At 40.4% G+C, this 19,436-nt stretch overlaps 1 protein-coding gene across 1 annotated transcript in view; it reads right to left on the bottom strand.

The window, feature by feature from the left end:
• Nucleotides 1–19,092, bottom strand: part of SERTAD2 (SERTA domain containing 2) — a 123,331-nt gene extending 104,239 nt beyond the window's left edge. The window contains exon 1 of the mRNA XM_049856526.1: nucleotides 18,528–19,092. The gene's annotated coding sequence lies outside the window, so the exon portion shown is untranslated. The remainder of the gene's footprint in view (nucleotides 1–18,527) is intronic.
• Nucleotides 19,093–19,436: the final 344 nt, after the last annotated feature.

Genomic DNA, 19,436 nt, shown 5'->3' with positions numbered 1-19,436 from the left:
TACAGTGGGTAAGAGATTGGCTATTAACCAGAAGGTCAGCAGTTTGAATCCGCCAGCTGCTCCTCGGAAACCCTATGAAGCAGTTTTACTTTGTCCTATAGGGTCACTATGAGTCAGAATAAACTCAACTGCAATAGGTTTACTGTACGCAAAAGTACATTTTTATAAAGCAGTTTTATATTTTTTAAATTAGCCTTTTTAATATATAGGAATTTCAACACATTTTCTGTCAGGGGTAAGCGAATGTCAAATAAGCTTGCATCCCATATATACACACCTCAGAATCTGGTGAGCTGGCTCCCTGTAGGAGTGCCCAGCAGAGAAGTTAGGGCCCACGTAATTTACTGTGGATAACCCACACATGTCTAAACACCACTCCTGCCTCTTCTTGACGCCACGTCGACAGCCAAGGTCAGAGACACAAACAGAAAACCAAGAGTTATGTACAGCCTGAGGTATTTCCAAACCATACCTGCAACTATAAATCGTGGAAAATAATTGTTCTTTTTTCACTCTTTTTATAACTACCTGAAAATAAACTAGGAGCCGGCACAAAAGAACAATTTTGTATAACAAGTAAGTTATTTTTTAACCATGTGGCTCTTGAACCCTCCCAATAAAATTCAGACTCCTACCTAAATAGCACACTCCTTTCATGTCAGTTTCAGCCCAGAACAGTCAACAACACAAGTGAATGCGTATCATTCATTCTCTCCATTTTATGTAGCTTTCAGGGGCCAAACGAACAACAGGATCATCTCTTTGGATGATTATGTTAATAAATCTTTCCAATTAAGCTGGTGAGTGTAGGTTTTTACTAGATTTTTCAAAAGGTTTTCTCTCAGAGGCAAGGGAGTGGGTTACCCTATTGTCTAAGAGTTCCCAAATGCAACCAAGACTGAGTCTAATACACAGATGTCTTAACTAGAAAAAAAAAACCTCATAAATCATCATCCCACATATTTTAAATGGGAGAGGAAGTAACAGACTAGAACAATTAACAATTAGTATACTAGTTATTTAATAAGTAAAAAGGGAGCCAACACAGTGTTTAGAAGACTTGACTCTCAATCACAGCTCTACCACATACTAACTTTTCAATTCTCTAGACTTCAGTTAGCTCATTTCTAAAATGGAAATAACCACAGCTCTTCTGCTCATCACACAGGTTTGCTGTTAGGATTGTATGTGGAAATTCGTGGATAAGCATTTTAAAAGCGGTCTTAAAGGGCTACCCTGGTATTTCCAACACTAACAAATTTCTCTGCATTGCATTTACTCAAGTGTGACTGAAGATGATCAAAGCCAGTGACAGGTCGTCAACGGTTCTGCCAAGGAGCCTCTGTGAAGTGGGTCCGCGATCACTGCTGCACGGGGTGACGTCAGACTGTTGTTTACAGGAGAAGAAAGGCTGCCAATTTCTACTGAGCCTAAGCCCGTGGTGGCCAGCTCCTCTGGCCGTGTGTGAGCAAGAATGGCCTCTTTATGTGCGGCATGTGTGCACACGCAGCGGTTCACGTGCGGGGCGGGGCGCCTAAACAAGAAGACGGCTTTGTGTGTGCACACCAGCACACGCCTTGGGTCTTCAAAGTTTTCACTAAGAAGACGAAGCGAAATTGATCGAAATGCGACTTTCACTTTTGTTACTCTGAAGGGGAAAAAAACTGCCATTCTCAGAAACTTCTGCCTCAGTTTGATTTTTTAAAAGCATTTTTAAAAAAGCAGAACAGTCAATTCTTCTAAAATGTACAGAATTCTCCACAAGTCCTACAGGCATTCACCCACAAACGGAATCATGGAAGATCTATTTCAAAGCATAAGATATCTTCAGACTAGAGAAGCCAAGTTCTATAGGAATAACTTTGTTTTCAGAGTGGCTGAAGTTGCTTCTTTCTGGAAATTCGGGAAGCACTCGCTCAAGCACTGACTGAGTCTAACTGAATCTACTTTGGGGAGATATTTTGTTAAATTTATTACTATAAAGGAAAAAAAAAACCTGGCTTATTAACATTTGCTCATTCATGAAATTTCCTGGCAGAAAGCAAACTGTTAAATCAAATTTAGAAGGGCAAAAAGAAAATAGGGGCTGCATTCATTATAATCTTTCTTCAACTATCCGCCACCTTCTGGGATAGCAGTCAAATCAGAAATAATATGGTAGCAGATCATGTTTATAACTGGCACTGAAACTTTACTTCAGACAATAAATCGAGTGTAAATCTAACACTGGAACACTGAAGAGGAGACGTGGGAAATATTTTCTGGTGCCTGGAAATGTGTTTTCTTTGGTCCTGTTGTAAGTATAACTGAAAAGGAGAGAAATTATGGCTCAATAATAAAACGACGCTGAGGAAGAATCCTGAATTCTGCTTTTGGCTGTGTGGCTGATTACAGTATAATCCTAGGTCAAAGACATAGCCGAGATGCACCCTATTCTCAGTATCTGAGAAATGGGGATGATAATACTATTTTCCAATTATTGGGAGAACATAGAAAAAAAAAACAGATTAATGAGTGAAAGTCTCATGCAACATTACATGATAGGAATTAGAAGAGGAGAAAAAAACGGGCTGGGAAATAGACTGAAAATGGGCAAGCCCTTTGAGATCTGGGGAGGAAAATGTGCTAAGCAAATAGGAGGTGTTATTAGCTCCTCCTTCATACTATAATGAGACACAACAGTAGAATGAAAAACATGGCACCAGTTCAACTCTGCCAGGGCCAGTTCTCACAAGTGACAAACTCATCAACAAAAAAACCATCATCAGGAAACCTGAAAGGTCCTTGCAGGGCTCTTCCTCAACATGAATGCTAAAAAAAAAAAAAGAATGCCAGAAAACCTTGTAGAGAAATACGGAAGTAGCTTTATATCATACATGAAAGCGGCTGTTAACAGCTTCATCCTTTCATGTGGTAAGGGATACCTGAACACACAAGTCGATGATGCAAAACACTGATACGATGACAGCAGTGAGGAACATTAATAGTGTTCAGCCAGGGATGTGTTCAATGCCCAGAAACTTTACAGACTGAACAGAGCAATCGTTAGAGCAGAGCTTCACACATCCTTGTGCTAGTACAAAGTTCATAAGCTTTATCTTTAACAGGAATAAAACCTGACATAAAGTAAAGCAGTCCAGTTGTCGGTCCCAGCAGTCAGCAAAAGGAACAGTATGAGAAGCCAAATTGATGGCAGTCCCCATATGTAATACCACCCCCTATCCAACATACTTAAAACTCTAAAATTGACTATTTGGACTGGATTTTCCTTACCCTTCTTGCTTGTCAAATTGACAGGATCACTATAAGATAATTATAAATGCACACAGAGAAAACAGAAGGACATACGATGAGTAGAAACGTATAACTGGATTGACCAAGCGCCTGAGTTTCCACTTGACACTTCATGGCTTAACTGGTGCACTCCACTATACCAAAACAGCCTCTGTTCTATGGTACGCCATCTAGAAAAGTCAGAAGATACTCGCTCACTACACATTTGCTTCATAAACTGCCTCCTTGGGAGCGCAAAGGCTTCCAAGAACTCACTTCAGGAACTCTCACGGGTGACTACTGAATCATTTCAGCTTCAAAGACATGCCTAACAAGACACTGAATTCCATTTCAGTAGCTGACTGAAGAGGACAGGACTTCTCTTTGCCAAGAACTTATCCCTACTTATCAACATGCCTAATTTTCTTCTCATTACATAAAGGTGTACTGAGGTTGCACTGATATCTGCATCCAGTATTCAAACGTTAAAGGATAAATATTCCCATGTGCATCTTATTTGTGTTTCTAAGGTAAAAGGTTGGGATACTGCTAGCTGGGATTTCAGCAACTTGGACTATTTAACAATTTGAAAGCTATTTAAAAGAGTAATTCTCATACCAACAATGCCTGTAAGTCTCCAAATGGCTAACCTAAGATGAAGCAAGAGAACCAAAGAAAAGGCCTTTATGAGTTTGTCCACACTTAGGAAATCCATCACAAAACAAAATAACCACTCTCTTATTCAGATAATTATTAAAAAATAAAAGTCACATTTTCTCCAAAAGATGTGAAGCTTAAGTCACCAGAGGCCATATGAAATGATTAATGATCACACAGGTGACCACAAACTGATGGAAACAAGCACCTCTCCTCCATCCCCACCCTCTCTAGAGATTCTTTGCCCATCTCCCTGTCCGATCACCACGTGAGAGCAAAACTGAAAAGAGTGGCCAAGCGCCTTTATGTCTCTATCAATCACCCTAAATGAGCCAAAACAGAAAATGCTTTTCAGATGGATTTTTAAACCTGTCTTCATGACATTGTTCTTAGGATGCATAAGTATTGCAAAAAAAACCAAAACTAAACTAAAAATTCATGACTCATGTCAACCTAGTGCATGTAGCACTCAGTAGTCCCAGTGTTAATGACAAGAACAATTAGCTGTAGAGGAACCAAACAAGAGGGCTGAGAAGACGGCAGTGCCCACCACCACAAGATTTTCTTGCCAAGATAGGAAAGATGGACTCAGCATCACCTGCAGAGTCCGTGGCTTGATTTACAATAAAACTAATTTACAGCTATGGGCTTTGCAGAACTATTTCTTGCCAAATTACAGACAAACTCTCTGCCAGTCAAATTTTTCAACCATAATACAATTCCCATAACACCTTCAAACTAGCCTCTGTTTTTGCCCAGCTGCAAATTATTAAGGAAAAAAAAATTACCTCTCAAAACTCAAGCTAACTAGTGTCACTGAGTGCTCCGTGACTCAGTCACAGCAATAGTTGAAGGTGCACAAACTGAACGGCACAATGCTTAGTACAGCAAAATGGATTCACGGCCCTACAGCTTCTCCATGGTATTGGGTCTTTCAGAAATAATAACAAGAATCATTCTTTCCAAATAATTTTTTTTTAAGCTACTGGAAATATACTTTTCGTAGCTAGTCCTTGTACTGGTCAACAATTTTTCATTGGTCATTCTGCAATTTTCAGTGAAAATAAAGAACTCCTTAGAGAAAAGTGAAAACAATAAAAAACCTAGGAGGAAAGCAGTTTGTCCTTAGAATCCGTTCCACAGAACTTGATGTTGTAGACCCATGAGAAGCTCCAAGACAGAACACAGGAATTTTAGAATCAAGAAAGAAGCAAATACAAAGACAAAGCTCCAGCAATGACTCTGTTATTAGGGTACGAGTCTTCAGTAACAACAGGGGGATTATGTCCCTCGTCACTTAGATTTTTGGTCTGTTCACTTAGGTAACTAAAAGTAGGTAACTACAAGTAGGGGCAAGAAGCACAGTTGAAGCTTCTGTAGGGAGGAAAAAAAGACATTGAGTCAGTCCCCGCTCCTTATTCTTGTATTTTACCTGCCTGACTGAGTGTCTGAGGACAAGTATACACCCTGATGCAACTACAGATAGTCCGGACTTAAGTCGCACCCGACTTACAACAACTGCACTTATGGCCGTTTTTTTTTTTTACATCTTATTGTTAATAATATGTACTACATACAGTGTTGTAGTGTGTAATTTCTGATGTTATCATTCTCAGATGTTCAAAGATCAGATTTATAAAGACACTGATAATAAAAGGCAATAATAATAAAGGCTAAAAAAAAAAAGGTATTTGACTTATGTCAGAACCAACTTACTGACATCATCAGAAGAGAACCCCATCATAAGTCGGGGACTACCTTTACTAATCCCAGCAATCAGTTGTCAACTATATTAAAAAAAAAAAGTTGTCTTCGTCCGGCTCATGGTGACCCCATGTGTATCAGAGTAGAACTGTGCTCCATAGGGTTTTCAGTGGCTGAATTTTCCAAAGCCGATTGGCAAGTCTATCTTCTCAGGTGCCTCTGGGTGGACTGGAATTGCCAGCCTTTCAGTTAGCAGCCATGCACGTTAACTGTTTGCACCGCCCAGGGAATCCTGGTTAACTATAGAGCTTCGAACGTTTGTTTCCTAGGTAGGACTTTTTACATCATGGCAAAGCCAGGCTTTATTCTAATTAGGAAATTAAATTTTACTTTGAGCTTTTGGATCTTAATCTTTGCTTTATTTTTGGTTCTTTTTTTTAACTGACAGGTAGTGGAAATCAAAAAATCTGGTTAGCTGGGAAAAAACAGCCAATCCACTTTTCATTTCAGTCTCTGAGCCACTGGTAGCAAACATCAGCTCAACAGTAAAACCATTTGTTACAAAGCAAAGGGAATCTGGTTCATGAAACTTCTCTGCAAGGTACTAAAATTTAAATTTTTCCCAAACAAAACTAAGCTTTCTAAGTTATAATCAAACCTGACTCTTGTGAAAAGTAATCAATATCACTTCAAGGAAACGCAGTACTGATTTCAAACTGCCCAATCCCTACCCCCCGGCCCCTACCAAACACTAGTATTTTCAACTAAAACTATAACCACAGTATCCCCAGTATTCCTTCTTTGGCTTTTAAAACAAAACCATAATTTATTTCAGAGTTTTGATTTCGTTGTGCTGCTTTCTAATCCCACATTAGAGAACTTCCATTTGAGATGTATAAGCAACATCAACATGTGTGTAAGTAGTTCCATTATAAAAAAATATCCCCCTGGCTCAAGCAATTCATACCAGCAGAAGCTTTGAACTATGGATGGAACCATTCAAAATCTGAGTAGGTATTTTCCATATGCACAGACTGATAGGTCTCTTATCTTCACTAAATCTAAAAATTAAAGGCAAAGGGAAAAAAATTCTGACTGAAAGGGGACAAACCAGGGCTTAGAATCTCCCAAATCAAGAGAGACACCAGGCTTTTTACCCTTCTTCTATTCCCTTGCCGTGGAGGCTGGCAGCAATGAAATACAGTAGCATTCTATTTAGAGCACTTCAGAAGAAGCAATAGCTCTCCTTTAAGAGTGACTCCCATCATTAGGAAGAAAACTCAGAAAAAGGTGAAGATACTCCCGTGTGATTTTGTTATGATCACTTTGCAAGACTTCACAGGTGTTTTGGCAGTGCTTTCGAAATTCCAGAGGGGAAAAATATGACAATCTTTTTCTATGTATTTTGAAAAGGGCATGCCTGAACAAAAACGCTTCATTGTTCACACATATTGGAAAACACGCCTTTGGAAGACGACTTTTTCAGGTTGGGTGTGATAGGGTTCAAGACAAAACAATCCAAAAAGATTTGCTCGTAAGTTTGACACCATTCTTTTTAGAAAGTAAGTTCTGGAGAAACCAGGGCAGCTAAACTACAGTGGTAAGCCTAGAAGTCCCCAAAGCATCAAAAACCTAGCCTAAGATACAGCGTTTTATTTCAAAATATTTCAAAATACAGCATTTTATTTTGCTAACTTTTTCACAGGTCATGGTGCTTTTCTTTTAAAAAAGAGGAAAATCTCTATCAACATGGTTGTTTTTATGGGTAATGAAATTAAAGTGTCTTGTTTGTATTTGATTTGAATGTTGATAAATACATACACACTGTTGACAGTGTCCTTTCCCAGGCTTTGGAATAATATAAAGTGGAGTTGAAATACATAAGAAAGAGTAAGATGGACCAAGATGGATTAATGGAGGCTATCTGACCAATCTGCAAAAGTTCACGGGAAATGCTGTGCCTACAGACTGAGGTGAGAGGACAGGTAAGACACCGCCTAAGAAGAGCCAAGGAGCCCTGGTGGTCTAACCGTTAAATGCTTAGCTGCTAACAAGAAGGCTGGTGGTTCAAACCTACCCAGCTGCTCAGCAAGAGACTTGGCGATCTGCTCCCGTACAGATTACAGCCTACAAAGCCCAATGAGGCAGTTCTACTCTGTCACATGGGGACACTAGGAGTGGAAAATTGACTCGAAGGCACTTAACAACAACAAGGAGAATCACTTCCATGTGATATTATTAGTGTGGAGTGTGTTGGCATCAAAGGAAGATAGAATTTTGTATAAGATGGAAAGGAGAGAAGAAAAAATGCAAATTAGCATTTATTAAGTATCAGCTTTGTGTCTGGTGCTTTACATATTTTTATATGTTATTAATTACAGAGGTGCACAACCCATCTGTCAGTTTGTTGTACTGTGGTGGCTTGCATGTTGCTAAGATGCTGGGAGCTATGTCTCCAGGATTTCAAATACCAACAGGGTCACCCATAGTGAAGAGGTTTCAGCGGAGCTTCCAGACTAAGCAGACTAGGCAGAAGGGCCTGACAATCTTCTTCTGAAAACCAGTCAATGAAAACCTAATGGATCATAACAGAATACTGTACAATACAGTGCTGGAAGGCAAGTCCTCTAGGCTGGAAGGTACTACACAATAGCTGCAACAATGCACTCAAACATACCCGTGGCGCAACACCGGGCAACATGTTGTCCTGCTACACATAAGGTCGCCATGAGTCAAAGCTGACTCAACAGCACCTAACAACAACAACCAAAGAAGCAGACGTCACTCCTTCCATTTTACAGTAGAGAAAACAGGCGCAGAGAGGTGCAATGGCCACCTGCTAGTTAGTGGCATACCCAATGTCTATCCCTTCCTTCCCTCCCTAGAAGAACCCCATCCCTAGCTCTCTAGGGTAGGGCATGGTATTCCTATGAAGATGGCAACTTGTCCACAGGTGGGCAGAGATGCCCAATCAGACAGACAGACAGACATCGCCTGTGCAGTATCTGTCTTCCTCTGAATACTGTCATATATGTATGTGAACCAGTTTGAGGAAGGAGTCAAAATGGAACGGGGAGTCAACAAGGTGTCTGGCACAGTAGGAAGATGTGAGAAGCTGAGCTACTGAACCAGCCAACCCTGGAGCCTGCCCTACCTCTGGGTTTGCTGTGAAATAATAAATTCCCTGATGATTCCTGCCAGCTCGAGTGTGGTTTCTGAAAGCATCCTGATAAAAGAATTTAACTTCTCTAAGGTCACCTGCAGCAAGTGGCAGAGCAAGTATTTGAACCAACATCGTTTTGGGCAAAACCTAAGCTTTTGCCACTAAACCACACTGTGGCATAAACTTTGATAAATGTTCTTTCTCATGATACGATTATGCGATGTTACAGCCAGGCAGGATCTGACCTCACCATACATAAGAAAATGCATTCCTCATGCAAATGCTTGAAGAAATGGCCTTACGTGTAAACACAGAGAAGAAACACATGCCTTCAGCAAAAATTCTCAGAATCTCATATTCTGCAAAACTTCTCACTTCATATGCATTTCATTTTCAGTAGATAAAGAGATAAACCCAATTCATATGGCTTTAATAAATGAAATTGAGCCTTCGAAAAGTATTTCAAGTTATTATTAATTTTCTTAAGTAAGACAATGGTATTGTGGTTGCTACACAGGTGAATGCCCTTATTCTGGGGAGACACACACTGAAGCATCTAACAGTAAAGATTCGTGATGTCTGAACCTTACTTTCACAAAGTACAGAAAAAAACACACACAGAGTCATAAAGCAAATATAGCAAAAGCTTAATAATTACTCAGTCTGGGTGGAGGGAATATGGGTGTTCATTAAATTATTCTTTCAAGTCTTCTATGTGTTTGAAAAGTTTTATAATAGGAACTTTAGGTATGGGGGAATGCATGGTTTGGGAAGACAGCGCTGTGAAGTACAGAGTGGCTGTACATTAGAATAACCTGGGGGCTTTTAAAAATACTGAAGCCAGGGGTCACCCCTGGGTTGCAGCCAGGGCATGGATATTCTAATATGCCCCACTGGTATGGCAGAAACAACCTTGAGCTGTTAAAAGTCACAACTCATTAACACCTTGATAGTCGAACCCCAGAAAGCCAACTCTGAAAGGTTTTCTAGACTATTATTCATGAAAGACTGCCAATGTTTTCAACTTAACGGAGGCATTAATTCCAACAATGAAGACATTTCTCTGAAATATACATTGGGTGGCAAAAGGAATACTCAACCAATAGTATCTGCCCTGGAGCCTGCACTGCCTCTGGGTTCGTTGTGAAATAATAAATTTCCTGATGACTCAAATACCAATCCTTTAACCTTACATTAAGCCTTCTGTGCTGTGCTCAAGACCATGGGACAAGAAGAATGAAACAGATTTAGTTCCTCCCTAAACAAATCTATTCATAGTAGTCCATAGCCTAACATGTCAAAATTTAATTTACAAAAATGTAAAAAAACAAAACAATACATGAAGAGTACCATCAAGCCATTTAACCACTTAAAAAAAAAAAAAGCCTACTAAAATCTCGCTCTTTACTTCATACCAAAGATGAGTCATAATCTCTTAAACTATAAGGAAACGAGGATTCCTTGCAGAATACCTGTCATGGATTGAATTGTGTCCCCCCAAAATATCTGTCAACGTGGCTAGGTCATGATTTCCAGTATTGTGTGACTGTCTACCATTTTGTCATCTGATGTGATTTTCCTATGCGTTGTAAATCTCTATGATGTTAATGAGATGGGATTAGTGGCAGTTTTATAGACTCAATTTACAAAATTAATCTACAGTTTAAGCCAACCTCTTTTGAGATATAAAACAGAGAAGCAAGCTGAGAGACAGGGATCTCATACCACCACAAAAGCAGCTCTGGGAGCAGAGCACATCCTTTAGATCCGGGATCCCTGTGCCTGAGAAGCTCCAAGATCAGGGGGAGATTGATGACAAGGACCTTCCTCCAGAGCCGACAGAGAGAAAAAGCCTTCCCCTGGAGCTGACACCCTGAATTTGGACTTCTAGCCTACGAGACTGTGAGAGAATAAACTTCTGTTTGTGGAAGCCATCCACTTGTGGTATTTCTGTTATAGCAGCACTAGGTAACCAAAACAATACCAAAATCCAAACCCACAGTGACCCGTACGACAGAGCAGAACTGCCCCATAGAGTTTCCAAGGCTGTAATCTTTACAGAAGCAGGCTCCACAGCCTTTTTCTCAAGGAACAGCTGGTGGGTTCAAATCACCACCATGTTGGTTAGCAGCCAAACACTTAATCTCTGCACCACCTGAGCTTTCCCCTTGAAGAATACACACTCCAGTTCTCCAAATCCACGTTTGTGCAAATGGCTTAAAGATACTTCACATGGAGAAAAAACTCTATGGCTCTATACTCATACTCATCAGTATACCTAAATCTTAGCCTGTGCACAGGCCTCCTTGGTTCTGTCATTCTTACTGGAAATGCATGTATATGGAATATAGGCGAATCAATGGTAGATAAAATAGAAGAAAAAAATGACAAGCTTTAAAAATATCATTCTTATAATACAGATTTTACCTAGAAATAGTATTTTACAACCTAGGTGGCTTTTTTTTTTAGACAGCTTTATTGATATACAATAAATGCATATATTTAAAATGTATAATTTGATAGGTTTTGACACCCTCACAACCATCACCACAGTCAGGACAATGAACATATCTACCAGAGGTGGCCTTTCGAGTCAAACAGATGTGTGATGGTTCTGTCACAGGGACAGTTTTCAGGGAAATAAACTGTCGATAGAGATTGTTATTAAAAAAAAAAAAGTCTCCACACAAGTGTTCAGATACTTTCATGTGCAGATAAAATAAACATCGAGGCTTTGGTTTTTTGTTTGTTTTTTAATTCAAATCTAACAGACAAGCATAAATTTGGGGATTCAGTGATAGAATCCTCGTCTTTCACACGGGTGACCTGGGTTCAATTCCTGGCCGATGCACCTCAAGCACTGCCACCACACATCTGTCAGTGGGGGCCTGCATGTTGCTAGGATGCCGAAGGGGTTTCAGCAGGGCTTCCAGGCTAAGATGGACTTGGAAGAAAGGCTTGGTAATCTACTTCCAAAAATAAGCCAATGAAAACCCTGTGGATCGCAATGGTCTAATCCAAACGCTTTACCACTGTGTTACCAGGGCCCCCTCATAAGGCATAGATTTTATAAGGTACAACTTCTGGAAAATTCCTTATTTAATTAATTCCAAGTGTAGTTTACCTAATTTTATATTTAAATCGTTTAAAGAAAAAGTAACAATGGATTGTTTGTTTTCCAAATGAAAAGGAGGATTCATTTTGTTTAACCTAATTTAAAGGTTTTCTCCTACTGATACCTGAATGATACCAGGTATTCTGAGAAGCTATTAAACATTCTCTCTAAATCAATGAACTTTGGTCTTGAGGAATAATTTTGACTCACAAGATTTTTTTCCAAATCTTTATTTTTGTTTAAAAATACATACTCATTTTCATACTCTTTGATTTTCCTAAAATCAAAATCAGCCCAAAGGGATGCATTTCATTGGAGTTGAAGCCATGGAAGACAATAAAGCTGATGGTTACTTCACCAGAAACCATTAATCATTCAAACAATGGTGAACCCTGGAAGCCCTCTCAGCAGGCATGGTCTGATGTTCTGTCTGGTCTTAAAGAGTTAAAAGCAAAACAAAGGAACTGCTCATTCTGTCCACCCCAATGTCCTCAGGCTGGCCACCCCCAACGTGGGCAGGTGGAGCTGCTCCTTGTTGAAATAGCCTCCTCAGTTTGTGGGAGCACCGGGCATAGAGCAAACACATATTGAATGTTTGAGACGTTTCAAGGTAACGTGAACAGAATCAATTCTGTAGGCTCCCCCATAAAAGAGATTAAAAGAAAAGCAGTAAATAATAAGCACGTAGCAGTTTTCGCTTTTCATCATCTCACATAAGCTAAATAAACCTTATTCTTAGGTGTACAACGGCCCCTTCAGTTTTGGGTAGATAAAGTGTACAAAAAGCTCATCTTTTGAGATTAAGGCAAAGCAAATCTTCCATACTGAGGGCCTCTGCCTCAGCCTCATAAAAGCAGGCTGAAGTAAATGAAACCCTACTCCACATCTTGTATAGAGGGAAATACAAGAGAGAGTTAAAGAAAAAAAGCTACTATGATTAAGAATCCCAACGCAAAACGAAGATACGGAAAAATAAGAAAGACACTGCCTAAAAAGAAAGGACAAATTCATAAAGAAATGTTAAGAAAACAATGGTAGAACAAAAGGAAAGCTGTGAAAAACATAAAATTTAAATAAAAGGTGGACTACTTCGGCCATTTTGTTTGATATGTTTAAAAGCAAATCACCACAAAAGTCATTATGAACATCAATGTGGACTTTAAATTCGAAAGTACAGAAGACACCTGATTGTTCTTAGCTTTAGGCTGTTGGCTGTTGAACAATAGGGACCAAAGGACAATGTATTTTTACAAGTTGCTTTTTGCTTAGGAACCTCACATTTCAGGATCACTATCCTTGGAGTTCTGGTGGCGCAGGGGTTAAGGGGTTAAGGGCTTGGCTGCTAACCAAAAGATCAGCAGTTCAAATCCATCAGCAGCTCCTTGGAAACCCTATGGAGCGGGTCTCCTCTGTCCTACAGGGTCACTAAGAGTCGGAATCAACTCATCGGCAACGGGTATGAGTATTTTATCACTAACCTTGGAATTCCTGGATGATGCAAATGGTTAGCACACTCAGCTGTTAACCAAACGGTGGGCAGTTCAAGTGCACCCAGAGGCACCTTGGAAGAAAGGCCTGGTGATCTACTTCCAAAAAAATCAGCCATTAAAAACCCTATGGAGCACAGCTCTCCTCTGACACACACATGGGGTTATCATGAGTTGGAGTTGACCACAACTAGTTCATCGCTGTCCTTAATATTTGTTAGAGTAAATAATATTGATTTGTATGACTCACTTGTTTTAATAGATCTTACTCTCAGTACCACAGAATTTCATTCCACTTCAAAAAGTGAGTTATATTACATCGTGAGGTTATAACAACTCTTCCAGTAAGATATAAGGGTGAAGCTGAATTTAAAGAAATTTACTTAAAAAATTTACTTACTCTGGGGCCTTTGACCTTTTTTTAAAGACTCCTATCTCGTTTTTGGAAACCCTGGTGGCATAGTGGGTAAAAGCTATGGTGGCTAACCAAAAGGTCGGCAGTTCAAATCCACCAGGCGCTCCTTGGAAATCCTATGGGGCAGCTCTACTCCGTCCTATAGTGTCCCTGTGAGTCGGAATTGACTCGACAGCAACCAGGTTTGGTTTTTGGTTTATCTCATTTTTAGGAACAAGAGAGAAAAGAATTAGTTTCTTACAATGCAGGCTTTTCCACGCGGAGCCTTCACTCACCTTCCTTCATAAAAGATTAGCTGGAATGAATAAAATTCTCCAAGCCACTAGATTCTGAAATGCGTGTATTTCACTGCACCCAAGGCACAAGGCAAATGGATATAAGGAGGGGTCCTACAGCCAAGTAATCCCTTTGAAATTTAGAAGTAAATAATACAATTAATTTTCTCCACTTCTAATGCAATCTGATGTCTGAACATCTTTTCCTGCAGCACAAGTTTTATAAGCTTCAGCTTAATAAAACGGATTCTCTCCTACTTACATAAAGTTTGTTCTGACAACATCAGCATCCGTCATAGCCCAGGCTGCACCAAAACTCGGTGTTAACATTTAAAACCTCAGTCACTTAAAGTCCCCTGCCTCTTTAAAAAGGCACTTTATACATTTTTGTGAACATACCAATAAAGTCCATCCAAATATAAAATGAAAATGAAAAATGCCCTTCAAATAAAAAACGAAAAGGTCATAATTTTTAAACAATAATATATAAATCTCTATTTCTAAATGCTAATGTTACTTTGTATTTGCTTGCATTTTGCCCTTCTGAAATGCTTGTAGAAAGCACTTGTAAGTGACCCCTATAACTTCCTCTTGTGAGTGAGGGCAGGGTAGCTGCCTTCCGTCTTCCCACTGGATGGGAGGGGCTTATGGAGAGTCTTGGAGGTTAAGTGTAATGCTCAAAGCCACCTGCCAGTAAGTATCATCCCTCAGTCTAGACCTCCCTGAGCCTTAATTCTGAGTTTATGTTCATAGACAATACATACACTACTCCCCCCCGCAACTTCTGATCACTGACACAGTATATAGTTATCCATTTTCCTAACGCTAGAAGACAAGAAAAAAAATCTCAAGCCCTAAAAGTTTGTTTCCCTCCCTCTTTCCTATTATTTCAAAACGATTCATCATAAATGTTACTTTTTTAAAAAAAAGTTGGAGACATCATGTATGCCTGTAAAACCTGAATACCTTTCCTCACAAAAAAGGTTAAAGGAAAGATGCGAGCCATGAAAACAACGTCATGCTAAAATGTGTCAAGTGAAGTAATAAGTGACCTTCCATCTCTCTTGCAGACCAGACACTTAAGTGCAGTTTCTAAATGCTTATAAATTTTTTTTAAAAAATCATTTCAGATTAGCTGCTTTAAAATTACATAAACAAAAAGGGGCAAATTTTCTAAATTGTTTTAGCCAATAAAAATGCAGACTATTCAACTGATGATTTAGTTAAACAGGATTGTGTACGCAAGATTATCCACATTGTAATAGAAACTTCAGATACCTGAAAGTTTTCCAGTGTTATGGAACTCTGTAACACTTCTGAGCAGATGAGTATGCAGATGTTTGTTGCTGGGGATACTACTTTCATGAAAGGCACTTCTCGAATTTTAAAAACTTCAGAGGGCACAATAATTAAACTAGATTTATTGACAAGTGAAAGACTGATTCCACCAGTGAAGCAGGTAGGCCTCATCAACTTTACCTACTTAAAAAAAAAAAATTCCCCACGTATGTAAAGCCTATTAAGTGTGTGGTGAAATTTGAAGTTGAAGGGCTTTATTTACTAATTACATATACCTCCTGTAGGATCCCTATTACACTATTTACTGCAGCTATTTCAACAGCTAATTACTAAGATTGCTCAAGAGAAATCGTTCCCACTCTTGAATGGAAAGAGAAATAAAGCTTTGATCATTAAGGAAATGATGTACCTATATGTTCACAGCATTAGTTTGATAAATTCTCTTCGTTATTAATTCTAAAAGAGGTAATGATATCACACAATCATTGGGGACATTCAAAATCTAATTTGTCTGACTCAAATTAATTACAATAACATCCAATTTAGTGACAGAAAGTTTGAGATTCAGAAATAAAGTCCTACAAAAATAAACGAGCATATCAGGGGTCAAAGGATGCTATTAGATTTGTATTTTTCAGGCTATTTTTAATCTTCAAAATGAAAAATATTTCCTTAATAAACAGTTAATGGTACTATAATTCCCCCCATTTTTCCTGTTCGCAAAATTAATAATTGGGAAAGTGAAAATTTAATTCAACTATACAAGTAACAATATTCGTCACAATATCACTTACGATGTTCATTGAGATATTTATAAATAACTTGAGAAGCATATTATTTAATTCATTTCAGAAGCATTCATTAAGCTTCCTTCTGTGCCAAGCACTCTGCTAGGAATCAGAGACTAAATTATGAATGAAATACTATTCTTACCCTCAAAGAGCTTTCTGTTTAGAAGGGAGAAAACCACAGGTGACAGCAAATGTGTGATAGGTCTTACAACTACAGTAGAGGTGTGTACATTACATTACAGTTCAACCTGACAGGGAGTAGCCCACTCAACTCATCCTATAGCTAAGTTTTTGAAAGACTCATATTAACTCTAGTTTAAAAGTATAAATCCCATAAAACATCATACATATTTATAAAAATTCAACTTATTTTACTGACAACAATAATTCTTTATCATTACAAAAAAATCTACTTCTAAGTATGCTAAGAAAAAAGTGACCCATATTACAAAACACACAAGGAGCATAACAGAGAATTAATTAAACTTGAAAAGATGTAGTACACACTGTTTAAGATCTTTACATATATTAACTCATTCTGTCCTCACAATATCCCTACAAAGCTATTAACCCATTTTACAGATGAGGAATCTTAAGTATAAAGAGGTTAAGTTACTTGTCCAAGGTTAGAGAGATTTCAAGAGGCAGTTCTGGGACTTGAACCTACAGAGCAAGCCTGCTTCCAGACTCATCACTCTTAACCACTACGCTGGACAGCCTCTCTGAGAACAGGGTAGACAAGAGGGCACCGAACTCTGAGTGCTCTGTGACGTGCACTCTCATTTATCTTCACGAGAACTTGTTGAGGAGAGATCACTCATTCCATTTCCACGAGAAACCTGCCACAGGCCTGATTAGAAACCTGTCCAAGGTCACGGAGCCAGTGAGGGGTGGTGGCAAGATTCAAACTCAGGCAGCATGGCTCGCCTGTGCTATGACGCCTCTCAATGATTCAGTCTTAAACTCATGAAAAAGGCCACCTGATGACATTAAACAATTCAAAAAGCCGTTGTATAAGTCTGCCTGAAACACTCTGCAAGCTTTAGGGGTTTGCGACAAGCATTTCTTTAAGACGGCATTTACATTTGGTTCACCTTTCAACTTTACTACTTTGGGCTGATCATAAACAGATTTCTACTCTGTACCAAAAAAAAAAAAAGTTTTTCTGTAGCAACTTGGCAGATTTCAGTACAGGGAACACTCTATTCTTTAAAATTAAATTTAGTAACAGCTTATTCTGCTTAGTCTGAAAGGGAAGGAGGGAAAGAACTACGAAGAGGCCTTTCCTGTACTTTAATATTTCAAAACATGTTTGCTTTGGCCTAATTTGAATCTTGTGGACAATTAGTCCAGAACTTGATTCAAAAGAGTAATACCACTGAAAAAAGGCTGCATTCTCAAAAGCAACCTCAGAAGCAGATTCAAAGCAACTATCTCTCTTAATTTTTACTTTTATCTCAAATTAAATATTAAAGATGCAGAAGGCAAGATTCTCATAATTGGTATATGCACAGGCATATGTGCTTTTACCTACCGACAATCAAGAACTAAATTAAAATTGTTACCAAAATTCTGTAGCATGACATTGTTGACAGAACAATCACTTGAACAAAAGATGGATATCAAAAGAAAAAAATTCATATTTCTCTTGGGTCCTTAACACACCCCACTGCATCCAGTAACTGAAAAAAGGAAATATCCTGTGTTGTAATGCCTTGCTAGAACAGAGGTGAGCCGAAGATGAAGTGTCAAATTGGATTTCCATCTTACCTTGCTTTCCTCCAACAGGTTCAAAGACTTCATAACCTTTACTTTAATGCTGAATTCATTCTTTTTTTTTTTTTTTTAAAGAGAACCCATAAAACTATTTAAAATAAAAATAGTAGGAGACGCCACTAGGCAAGCTGTCTTTCCTTGCGCTATCACAAGACACATTTAAAATACCTTTTGCTTCGCCTTTATTGAATAAAAGTTTAACTTTGATTTGGAGGAAAATGTACCTATTAGGCGTTTTACACTTTGTGCAGGTCACAGAGTCTATGTCAGATCACGTCGCTGATTATAACCGCTCGCTAAGCATCCTAAAGGCAGAAAGCGTGCCATTACCACTTGTTTTACAAGCACTGTAACGACCCGATGGGGGAAGTCTGGCAATACCTACAAATACAGCACAGCTGGTGAATAAGGAGTCGAGGGGCGGGGGAAGAGGGAGCGAGGGAAGGAGGGAGTCGCCACCCCAAAGCCACGCCGGACCGGGAACCTCCAGTCCACGCCGGGATCCCTGCCCTCCCCAAAGTGGACCGACTACCACATTTCCCCGGATCCCCAAGACCCAACACAGGACTCACCCTTCTGCGAAGAAGTCGGCACCCGGTCCAGCTCCGAGACGGGTCGGGTGGCAGCAGGGAGGGACGTCTGGGCTGTGGGCGGGGGTGTCGGTGCGTCACCCGCGTGCAGGACGGTGAGTTCGCGGGGTGGGAGCCAGACGAGCGGGGAAACCAAGTCACGGCCGGAAAGGAGAAGGAGAAACCGGGGAGCCCCCTCCCAGAAACACCCACCGGCCCCCGCGACCCCCGCCCCGGGGGAGGAAAATCAAGGGAAATAATAGACTGACAGACAAATCTGTAAAACGACGAGGAGCGAGGAACTGACTTTAATTTTTAGGGGGGCGGACTGAGCGAGGGCCGGAGGGGAGACAGAGGGAAGTGGCTCTGGGTCTATCCCATGCCTCTGCAGTCCCCGGGCGGAGGAGGAGGCCGGCTGGGGGAAGTTGCAGCCGCTCCTGGGGAGAAGGCGGAGGATGCTACACGGTAACGAGTACAGACAGACAGCCATGGATCGGAGGGGCGCTGCGGGCAGGGGCGGTCGCGGCGGGGCGAGCGGCGGGCGGCAGCACCGCCTGCTCCGCTCGCTCAGGACATTTAATTGGATTGATGGGTTGTGCAGTGACTCACAGACTTTACAGAGTCCTACAGCAGTCCCCGCCCAGCCGGACAGGGGCGAGGCGGCGGGGACTGGCGGGGAAAGGGGGCCGAGGAGGAGCCGGGAGGCGAGGAGGCGACAGGGAGGGCGAGGCCTTGCGGGGCGGGGAGCGGAGCGGAGCCACCCAATGGCGAAGCCCGCCGCTCCGATGGGCGTGAGCGTCGGCCAATGACAGTGCGGCTCGCAAGGCGGCTGGCTTCGCCCCTTGCCCAATGAGTCTTCTGAGGACACAGCGGCGAATGGGGCGGGGGAAGTGGAGTGGGGGGTGGGAAGAG

The sequence above is a fragment of the Elephas maximus genome, chromosome 17 (genome assembly GCF_024166365.1).
Source record: "Elephas maximus indicus isolate mEleMax1 chromosome 17, mEleMax1 primary haplotype, whole genome shotgun sequence".
NCBI lineage: Eukaryota > Metazoa > Chordata > Mammalia > Proboscidea > Elephantidae > Elephas > Elephas maximus.
Note: the sequence above shows the minus strand (reverse complement) of the source record. Positions and strands in the feature narration are given on the sequence as shown.